This window comes from Hypomesus transpacificus, chromosome 18, assembly GCF_021917145.1.
Source record: "Hypomesus transpacificus isolate Combined female chromosome 18, fHypTra1, whole genome shotgun sequence".
Taxonomy (NCBI): domain Eukaryota; kingdom Metazoa; phylum Chordata; class Actinopteri; order Osmeriformes; family Osmeridae; genus Hypomesus; species Hypomesus transpacificus.
Window position 1 is genome coordinate 9,732,492 of NC_061077.1, and position 10,427 is coordinate 9,742,918.

General features: G+C 39.8%; 1 long non-coding RNA gene across 1 annotated transcript; it reads left to right on the forward strand.

Annotated features, from left to right (window-relative positions):
• The first annotated feature begins 1,282 nt into the window (after nucleotides 1-1,282).
• On the forward strand, nucleotides 1,283-8,733 carry LOC124480650. The gene is made up of 2 exons (XR_006957559.1): nucleotides 1,283-2,120; nucleotides 4,374-8,733. It is a non-coding gene; the product is annotated as an uncharacterized LOC124480650 (long non-coding RNA).
• Nucleotides 8,734-10,427: the final 1,694 nt, after the last annotated feature.

Below are 10,427 nucleotides of genomic sequence, written 5' to 3' on the forward strand. Positions count from 1 at the left end.
GATAAAGTAGAAAACAAAAGCTTGATGGACACAGCTTCAAATGGTTTTAAAAGGAAGAATCTCTCTAACCTTCTACAAACTAACTATAGGTTAGGCAAATAAACAAATTACCTCACATAAACAATATAAAACAACAAATGGAAAAATCCTTAAGCCACCCTATCAAGATGCACAGTAGCAAACATTAACAACCTTTTAACCTAAAATGGCATAAACCGATTTTTCAAGAGTGACTAATTGCATACTTTGATAGCATGGCACTTCTGCTGTGATTGCTGTGTTTTCAGTGTGTGTATGTTTGTGTGTGTATTTAATGTTGTTGGCTTCTCAAACTGATGGATGACCCTGCATCCTTCCTTGCGTGACAGCCTGCCTGATACCCATCAGTATCCAAATGAGTTCAGCTTGGGCCCAGTGCTTCACCCTCAAGCTCATTTGGAATGCAAATGAAAATACTAAACAAAGAATACCTTTGAGGCCAGAGTAATTTACAGACCAGTGCCTTTGAACAGCCTTAACTTCACCAATGACTTCATTGAATGATTTGTCTAGAAAAGTGCTGAAGCATAAAGTTGTGTGGATCTTTGATTTTTGGTAGTGTTCTTCAAGTACTGTAGAGGACTAATGTGACAGAAATGTAGTTCAATGTTTTAACATTGCAAGTATTTCTAACCTATGGTTAGATAACTAAATGTTTTGACATCGCAGGTGGTAGCCATTAATAAATTAGATTGTGTAAAATGTTTGACTGAATACATTTTCTTAAAAACTCAGTAAACATTGTATGAATCTAAAGTCTAGTCTTTTAATAATTTACTCTTTTAGATCCCTGACACTGTCCTTCAGATCATTTTACTTCTCATATCACGACCTAACAAGGTTGCCAACCAGCCTATCTGTGGCCCACAACCCCCCCTCCTACGATCTTCTTCCTCCTAACAACTTCCTTCGTTCTGGCCATGCAGCTTCACGACAACGTGCACCACACCCCTCTGAAACAGGATCTGCTGATGGCATTGTGCTCATTGTCAGGGGCTAATCCAGACAATTACACCTCCAAACCGAGAGTGGCTGTGTTGCCCAGAGCTAGCCAGGCCCAAAACCAGGCCTCGGATTAGGTGCCGATGCCTCAGAGGCTACGAATTGTAACCACACCAGCCCCGGTGATTGAAAGACCAACCCATCCTGCTGTGGTCCCTCCCCTCCCCTACGTCTGCCAGAGTCTGTCTGGGTTTTACTCTCCTGTACTTTGTCCACCTGTCATTCTTCCTATAAACCTGCAGGGTTTTTTGTTTGGCTGAACTGGGTGTGAGAACACAAAGGAAGACAGAGCTTAAAGACAGGAAGCCAAAGGGCAGGTATTTCAGGTGTCTGATATGCTGAGAAATAGACTAGAGTTAATGTGATGTTCAGACACGGTCTACATCTTCATACATTTTTACAGTTGATTCTCAATTTTTGTTTAACTTCTGGAATGGGTGTGTGCAGCGTTTAGGGCTGATGGTGGTGTAGTCGTTGGTGTTGTGATAGGAACAGAGGAGTCCGTTCCCACAGAGGCTGAAGCTGACATCATAAACACATACAAAGTACCCAGGGCGGGGTGCGGATGGGGCGGGCCAACCAGTAATGTGGGACTTGAGGGGCTTCGTCTTTGTTTTGATTGGTTTGACGCGGTGTGGTGGACACACCTGTAAGTGCCAGAAGCAACAGACATTGGCTGCGACCTGAAAATTACACCTGTGGGGGGAGGAGGGGGCAGACTACATGTAAGCCAAGCCCTTACAAACTCTGTCTCTCTTCCTGAGGAGCTTAACCAGATCACAACGACACCTCCAGCTCCCGAAAAACTTTTAGCCGACAATGTCCAGCGACTTCAAACCTGTTGATACTGTTTTGGGGTTAGTTCTTACCTGCCGGCCCGGTGCCTCTCATCAAGCCAGCCTGAGATTCACCTACCATGGAGAGACGACTTCTTCTTCTGCAGAATGTCATGGAGGTCGATTGTCCTTCAGCGGGAGGAATGGAAGAGGAAGACTAGCTTTCAAAGCAGCTCAGCCAGCACACAATGATGTCTCTTGTCTTGGGTTTCTGGCTACATGACCACAACTGGGAAGGACTCGGTAACTCCCTAACATCCTACCTTATTTGTCTTTTGTAGTCTAAAAAAATATTTTATGTAATTCAACTTTATAATGCAAATGTATATTATTGTCGCTTCCAGTTGAGCACTCGTATGGGTAGACTGAAACAAAATAATTTAATATATATACTCAGTACTTTTATAACCAGGAAACAAATGGCAGTCCAGCCTAGTTATTGTATTGTATAAAGCCGTTGGCGCTTGTGGGCTGTTACTGGTCTTGTAGTTTCGATGGGCATATCATAATCTGTATCAGATTCCAGTTCAATTTGAATAGAGAGAAAAAGAGGAAACAATAGGGGTGAACGTTCATTCCTAAACTGGATAGACCAGTTGGGGCAGGTAGAGGCAAACCGCCCAACGTGTCAAAGGACATAAAGACAGCAGCTTATTTCCTTCATTAGATTTACGTTTGTGGAGATGTTCAAGTAACTAGACGGTATGAGGAGATTTAACCTCCCAACGGGCAATTGAAAAATCTTTTGGTGAATAAGCTTTGTAGATCATTTTTTTCCGTGTACTGCATCTAGTTTTTGTTAGTTTGCTAGTTATTTGGTTTAAACCTTTTGACTTTTAATTTCTATCTTTAATTTTCTTAAAACTTTCTTTGTACCTGTAGAATGAAAGTTTTATAGTTTTTAGTTGGTTTCTTGAAAATGGCATTGAAATAGCTACAATAGGCTTGTTGTTACATGTCTCTTTTGGCTTTTACAAAGCGAGATTTGAAACTATACTCTTATCTTTTCTGACCTATTAGATAAAAATGAAAGGCTTTTGTGAAGTGGATATTGCTAAACATAAAATGTCTGCTCATCCATTTTGCTTGCCCGTGAGGTTTATGGTTACAAAACGGCAGGCTGTTAGCCTTCATTTATTAGTTGTCCTACGAGGATTATCATGGCAATAAATACATTTTGGGAAATTTAAGGCAAATTAGAAAAATGTCTCAAGCCAAAAAGCACATTTAGGGAAGTTTGCTTAGGCTTAAATAAAATGGAGGGAAAATGTAGACTACAGCACAGTGAAAGAAGCACGAGGTGGAGGATTTTGATTGGAGGATCTGTTCCATTCTATCCATAACCTGAATACCTGAAAATCACCTGCATGCTTCTTACATGCTTTACATAGCTACAGGTTACAAATTACATATTTAAAAAGCGTTTTTTGAGTGGAACCTCAACCGGAACTGTCAGATCAAAGACTCTTTACAAAATGGTGGAATATTTTTTTTTTTTTGCTTGTGTAGCGTTTCACAGCTTAGCATTCAGTTCATGTTCACCAATAAGTGAAAGAATGATGTGCTAAATTCCAAACAGTATAAGATTATTATTTTTTGCGTTTTAGCATGTTAACATTCCGTTGACTCCAAATTGTTTAAGGGTCCCCAGGGGCACCATATCTGATAACTGCTGGCTCACGAAGGTCGACTAACCTGTTTTTATAAACTACTTACTTACAAAAGTTGTTCTTTTCACTGAACATTTCTAAATTGAAAGGGAAAGGAGGCCATTCAATAGAGTGAAAATGACCTTTCAGTAAAACACAACACCATATAGTGTTAGATAACATGTATAAAAAAATCAAAATGAAGAATCCCAAACGGCAGATTTACTAGCTTAACTCTTTTCCTAGTAGTCCAGAGGCCCAATTAGGGAGTCTTGAGATAAGGTCCAGTCTTAAATAAGGTTTTGGGTTCCGCAGCCTTTGTTGTCCTACAAAGGCCGCAACTATTGATTAAGGGCCTGGCCAGTTTACCTGTCGGGTTGTTCATTTCACAGTGGAGTCACATTCCAGCGTAGAGGGCAGGGTTACCTGATCGTGCCTCACTTACAACTCAGTCAAACGCATGGTCAGCCGTAAGTGGTCAACCCACACTGAAACCAAGCACAGTTACAACAATGGAATAACTTCATACCTGAGCTAAAACAAGGAACTAACTTCTCAAGGAAGAAAAGCTGGCGCAAAGTTTAAACAAGGAGAAACTAGGGAATGGGATATGTATTCGTCAGAGGCAGGAAATCCAATGTCAGGTGCTCAGGTAATACTACAGTCTTCAGTTAAAATCAGATAGTGTTGTTTCATTGTTCTCTTCTTCACTCTGCAAGTTTTTATATTCTTACCTAATCTCTTTTTTTTCTCTTTCTTTCTTTCTCTTTCTTTCTTTCTTTCTTTCTTTCTTTCTTTCTTTCTTTCTTTCTTTCTTTCTTTCTTTCTCTCCCTCTCTCTTCCTCAGAGGGCCTGCAGCAGTGGTTTCTAATGCTGATGATTAACTAAATAGAGTCTGGGAGAGCAGGTCTGCTTGGCTTTCTCATTTCATGAGGCCTGACTGACTGAGAGGAAGACGAAGAGTTCTCAGGCACTGACTGGAAATTCAAGATCTTTTTCTCTTTTTTTCTACCCCTCCCTCTTTACTTGGTTTTGTTACATTCTTTCCTTGGGGTCCCTTTCACAACGGTAAGGTTACAGGTGCATGCATTCTCCATTTTCATTCTCCACTCCCTTTCCCGTGGCTTTCCTCTCTCGTGTTCAGTCTCTCTCTCCTTTTCTCCCTCCCCCTCTCCATCACAGTCTTCCTTTTCACTCACCGGCAGGATAGCAAACTTCTTGCTTGCTAACTCAATATTGTTTAATTTATAAGTTGATACTGTTTCCAGTTCCAGGTTAAGCAAAAACTAGAATGTTGTTTCAATAGATCTTGAATTTGAAAGGACAAAAGATAAATATATTTTGTCACGCATTTAAATGTATTCAAATGTTGTAATGTAAACGTTAGCACAGTGTGGTATCAAATAGAGGAACAATTATCCCTGTTTACTGATACATAGTCTATACAGAAACTGTATGTAACTATTTATGAAAGTAAGTATAAAAGTTCAGCAGGTATGTAAGGTGTTGCCACCTTACAGAAGTCGACCTACTTAGCAATTGAATGACACTTGAAATTGAAGAATTAGTGAGATGTTTTCACACTCTGTACCTGTGAATGGCACACGTTATTCAGTAAATGAGAGCAGTCTGAATGACCTTCTGCACACACTGTGTAGACTTAGGTCAGCATTCCTTCAGCCTTTCATCATACTACAAACACAAAGGTAGGAAGGTTCTCAGAAAGTCCCTACTCAAAATAACTTAAATTCTCGTAATGCGTTGGTAGGTTTCATAAAATGTCTGTTGACAACATGTAAAATGACCTTACATCTGTATGTGTGCAGGTACAGTGTGTTGTAAAGATAAATTGATGAGCATCTTCCAGGACATGACGTGTATCAGGGACAACACCCTGAGGCCTAGTTGTTCGGGCATTGTGGCATTACGGGCTTGGTTTGTAAAGAACCAGTGTTTGAAATTAGTAACTGCCATCCATTGTGAGAAAATCAGCCCTCCAAGCTTTGCCGTGCCACAGAATCAGACCAGTCAGAACAGGTTTGGGCAATCATTAACAGCCACTGTGGCCCACTCTTCTGTGACAGCCACGCAAAATTACAGCCCCTACTGAAATAAGCGTCCCTGCGATCAGTATACTGCATGTAGGGGGGATTTTATTGTTTCCTCTTAAAAGTCCATTAATTTTCCATTTTATGATCACATTGTTTGTGTACATTTGAGGTGGCAAAACCTGGTTTGATTAGTTGTAGTGGGATTGTACTACATATGGATTCATGCTCATGAAACTTTAAAGTTGCATTCATGAACTTTTTTCTTTGTCTTAGATGTACATGCTGTACTAAAGGAGAGATTCTTTCTTTATTTAACAGGTCAGGCAGATCATTTATATAATCTGTCAACAGTGGTGAACAGTTGAGCACCCCCATCTTTTTAAACAGAGGAATGTTCCTGAAGCCTAGTGTCTATCTTTGGGAGGGGCTTATTTATCCACAACCCTGAATAGCTAAGGGTTCACATTCATCAAGTGTTCTTTCATACATCAAATGTCCCTTCCTAGGTAAATGAGAAGATTGATACAAGCCTTTCATGAGCAACTTTGAACCATGAAGTCAGCAGTTAGCAGCCTATTTAGTTAGGTCCTGACAAAGTTTTATCAAAAGTCACATTCACGTTTGGATGATTATCACCATCTTACGAGGCAGCATTGGATTTCCTTACTCTCTCTAATACTGCCTGGTAATGATGATGATATACATCTGCCAACTGCAAGTACGTATGAGCTTGAAGTTAAGTAATTATGCCATGTTGATCAATCTGCACAGTGGAATCCAGTTCCGTCAGAAATGGTACTTGGGACCCATCTTACCTGACAGTGCTGGATTGTACAACTGTGTTCTAACACTGTCTGGTAACGATGTTTCCTGTGTCACCCACATACCTCAACACAACTGTCTGGACCTGAAATGATGATTTTCTTCCTTTGATTTTAGGGGGGACTAAATTAAAGATCGGGATTAATCAATCCATCTCATTTTTAAGAGGGCTAGGATTCTGATAGGAGTATATTTTTGGCTTAAAGCATGTCGCTTTCTGTAGAGCTGAGTCATGATAAGCTTCCAGGAAACAGGGAGAAAAGATTTTTAGTATGATTAACTTGTACAATCCCCTAATGGTGCCAGTCGCTAGTAGACAGGAAGCTGTTAAAGAGACAATTACATATTTTGCAACAGTAGATCATTCAATCAGAAAATACTTAAACAAATAGAAATGACTGGAGGTATGACTACTTGTAGTGTGGTATGACTAGTTGCGTTTACCTGGGTAACTTAAAGGATTCAAGGAGTCAGTTATGACCCAGGGTGCAGGCTTGTAATCACTTCCCTGTACATTTTATTATGTTGGCCCCACCCAACCTGAGTTAAAGAATACCAGTCAGTTGGCAGTTCTACCGGTCACACTAGTCCTGTCCCCAACCCCTCCCCCAGACAGACTGTGGTTTTTGTTGTGTGATTGTGATTGGTTCAGCTTCCCTTACTTGCGTGGCACATCCTGTAACTGACTTACAAGCTCAACTGAGCTGCTCATGGTGAAAAGAGACGCTCGACATAAAAACTCCTTGTACAATAACTATTTATTATAGAAAAGAGTGTTTCTCAGCTTTATCAGTCATCCTAGGAAAAAATAAGTGAGGAAAGATTACTTCTTGCTATAGTATCTATGTAGTTTACAGTTATTGGAAAGCGTGTGGTATCTCTTTAGTGAAATATCCTTTATTTATCCACCAACTGAAAAATGCATTTCTTAAAAACTAATTAAATGACAAGGTCTCTTGAAACAGACTGCTTCCAAATGTAATGTTTCACAGCTTTTATTGCATTCGGGTAGAAAAGTTGATCCGGATGAAATTGTAAAACCTTCAAACAGACAACACAGACATAGTCAAATAACAAACAAGGACCTAGCCGAACCTAATGTTTGTTTAGGGAGGGAGAATTGCCCTGCAAATATGAAACCACACCTCTATTTGTCCATTTAGGGCCTTTATCTTTGTTATAGATGCACTGAATAGTTTGGTGTTTATCATATTTTTTTAATTTTTTTTTCCTTTCTCCCTTCCCCTTTTCACATTGCAATGATTAATGAGGTGTTGAGTTCAGGTTTCATTTGCTCTGACAGAAAAAAGCTTTACAGATCCCCCCCATAGTTTCACCATTGTAATTCTCCTTGGCTAGTTATAGAAAAATAACCACCAACTTCTGTTCCAACAGCTTCATACATTTGTTCAACTGCTTATTATGTGGGTTGTGTTCCTCTATTTGATAAAGACATGGTCTGTTTGTTTAGTAGAACAGTACATACAGGACATGCAGTGTCTTTTTCAGCCTGGCTCTCCCTGCATTATTCCCTTCCCCTGAGCTGTCTCTCTCTCCTCTATGTACAGGTGAAAAGCCAGAGGTCATCTTCTTCAGTTCTCTTTAGCCTGTTGATTGGCGTCTTACCAGACATGGTTAGATCTAATTATCTGTGTCTAATACTGTCTGGTAATGCCGTCCATTGAGAGCGCGTTACCTTCCACTCTTTTTCCCTTTCTCCTTCTTGAGCAGAAGTGTTCAGGATGTCGATCTCAGCGCTGACATTTACATTTATTTGATGAAGTGACAAATGGTGACAGGACATGACGGTGATGAAGAAGATTACTCTTAAGAAACTGTTAACTTTGCACTGGCAGATAACTTTGCACTTACATATATCCAGAATAGATAAGGCTAGAATAAAAATCCAATAAAACTCAGACCTTGTGTAAGCTCTGTACGATCCGCTGTGTTCCTCACCTGTGTTCTGTGTGTTGTGGCCTTGAAGTGTTGTCCGCACATGTAAAGAATCTGTTTTAGTGCACTACTTTTGAGATCCTGAAATGAAAAGCTTGTTATTGTATGTATCAAATGTATTGTCGTGTTATTTTGGGGATATTTCAAAATCATTTTGCGTTCCCTCATGAATTGTGTTCTCTCATTCTGAGTTGTCTTAGTAACTGAATTCCACCTGTGTTTGGACTTTTTTCCCGGGTTTTCTCTTTTCTTGTTAAATCCTCCCCTAAAATAAGGAAATATTTGAATGCTTACCAAATGTAGTGCATGCAATTTCACTGTGACTTTATGTAACATGCAAACATCAAATAAACATGAAATTAAAATAAGATAAATCCACATTGCCTTTTAATTATTGATCCTGTCCATAGACAGTTTTTTTCTTGTACATTCCCAATCAGATGGTTGAACATTTGTGCTGCAGCAGAATCAAGGACTGACTTGGCCTGTCGTATAGGTTCGCCTGGTCATTGTGTTCCTGGGGCTCTTCACTGGGCAGAATGGAATGCCTGGCCCCAGTCAGGTGCAGATCAGGTTACAGGTGAACAGTGCTCCTTTTAAAGGCCTCAATTTACCCATGAGGTCCCCCCATCAGCCAAGCCCTCATTGTGTTCCACTCTAGCGCAGCTTCTAACAGACTGGTCAGTGTTGTGGTTTACAGCATTGGGAGTACCAGATCATTTACGTTAGTCTACAATGTACATTCTGCCCACATATGGAGGTATAAGGTGTACATGAATCATTTATATAATCAAATACTGATTACATGTCAATCTCTGAATTCACTGTAGCTTTATTGGCATGGCATAAATCAGTAAATAATCAAATGTTTTGTATAAACATGGTACATACACAATAATATGGGTATTTTTGTATCTGAGTACAGCAGTCAACACTAAACACTATATATATATATATGTGTATATATATATATATATATATAATACACACTCTCAAATATTGATGTCGACCAACTGCATGGGACAAAAAGCCAAATTATTTTTATAGATCTGATTCCTCTACTTTTGGTACTTAGGAGAAGAAATCAGGAAACAGGTCAATTTAGATAGCATATTTTGTATATATTGTATGATTTTATGGTTTTGAACATTGAATGTTAAGGAGATTCTTTCATTTTGGTGTGGTCATGGGAGGGTTGGCACCATAAAACTGTAGAAAAAGTTCACCCAGGGGGTCCTTCAAATTTTTTATGCATATTGGTAAGAATTTCTGTTTCACACGCAAACTGTTGTCTTGACGATTCACTTTAAAAGGTCCAATAATCTTACAAGTGAAACGGGACTCAAATTCAGCTAAAGGGTATACAGGGCTTGAAGCCTGAACTATTTACCATGTCACTAACTTAGATTACAAGAGATTACACAAGAAAGCAAAAAATGTAATCCATTTCATCTGTTAAATTTAGTAAGTAACATCTATATGTTATACCACACTGACAGAAACATGGTTACAGGCTGTTGGAAATGAATGACACCCACTTAAATTTCTTGGAAAAGTCCACCATGTTGGCATGCGTGACATCACAACACGTACGAATTTCCAGACTTTCTACAGTATCGTTGGTGTAGAGGATTCCAGCACTGGTCCAAGCATGCTCCAGTGCAGTCAGACCAGATTCCAAACCTCCGCGTCGTATTTGGAAGAGGGTGAGGCTCACCTGGGTTGAGAAGAGGGGGAACCGCCTCACCACAGAGGACAAGAAACAGAAGACGAACCGGTGTGACAGGCAAGTCTGCTGACGTACAGTACTATTGGCCAGAGAACTCATACCTTACAAGGCGCAGCAGGGAAGTCTCTTGAATGTGAGTCAGAAAGGTTAAGATAGAGGTTGACACATTGATTTCAGGTCACGTGCATTACCTACATACAGTACAGCTGCTGGTCTTGTGTAGATGAAATAACTACAGTAAATAGAGACAATGTCAAAGTTTTGTATACATAACACCCAAACAGGAATTTAATAATGTGTCATGGAAAAGGTTTGTTGGGCCCAAAGCATCCCAAGAGACAGG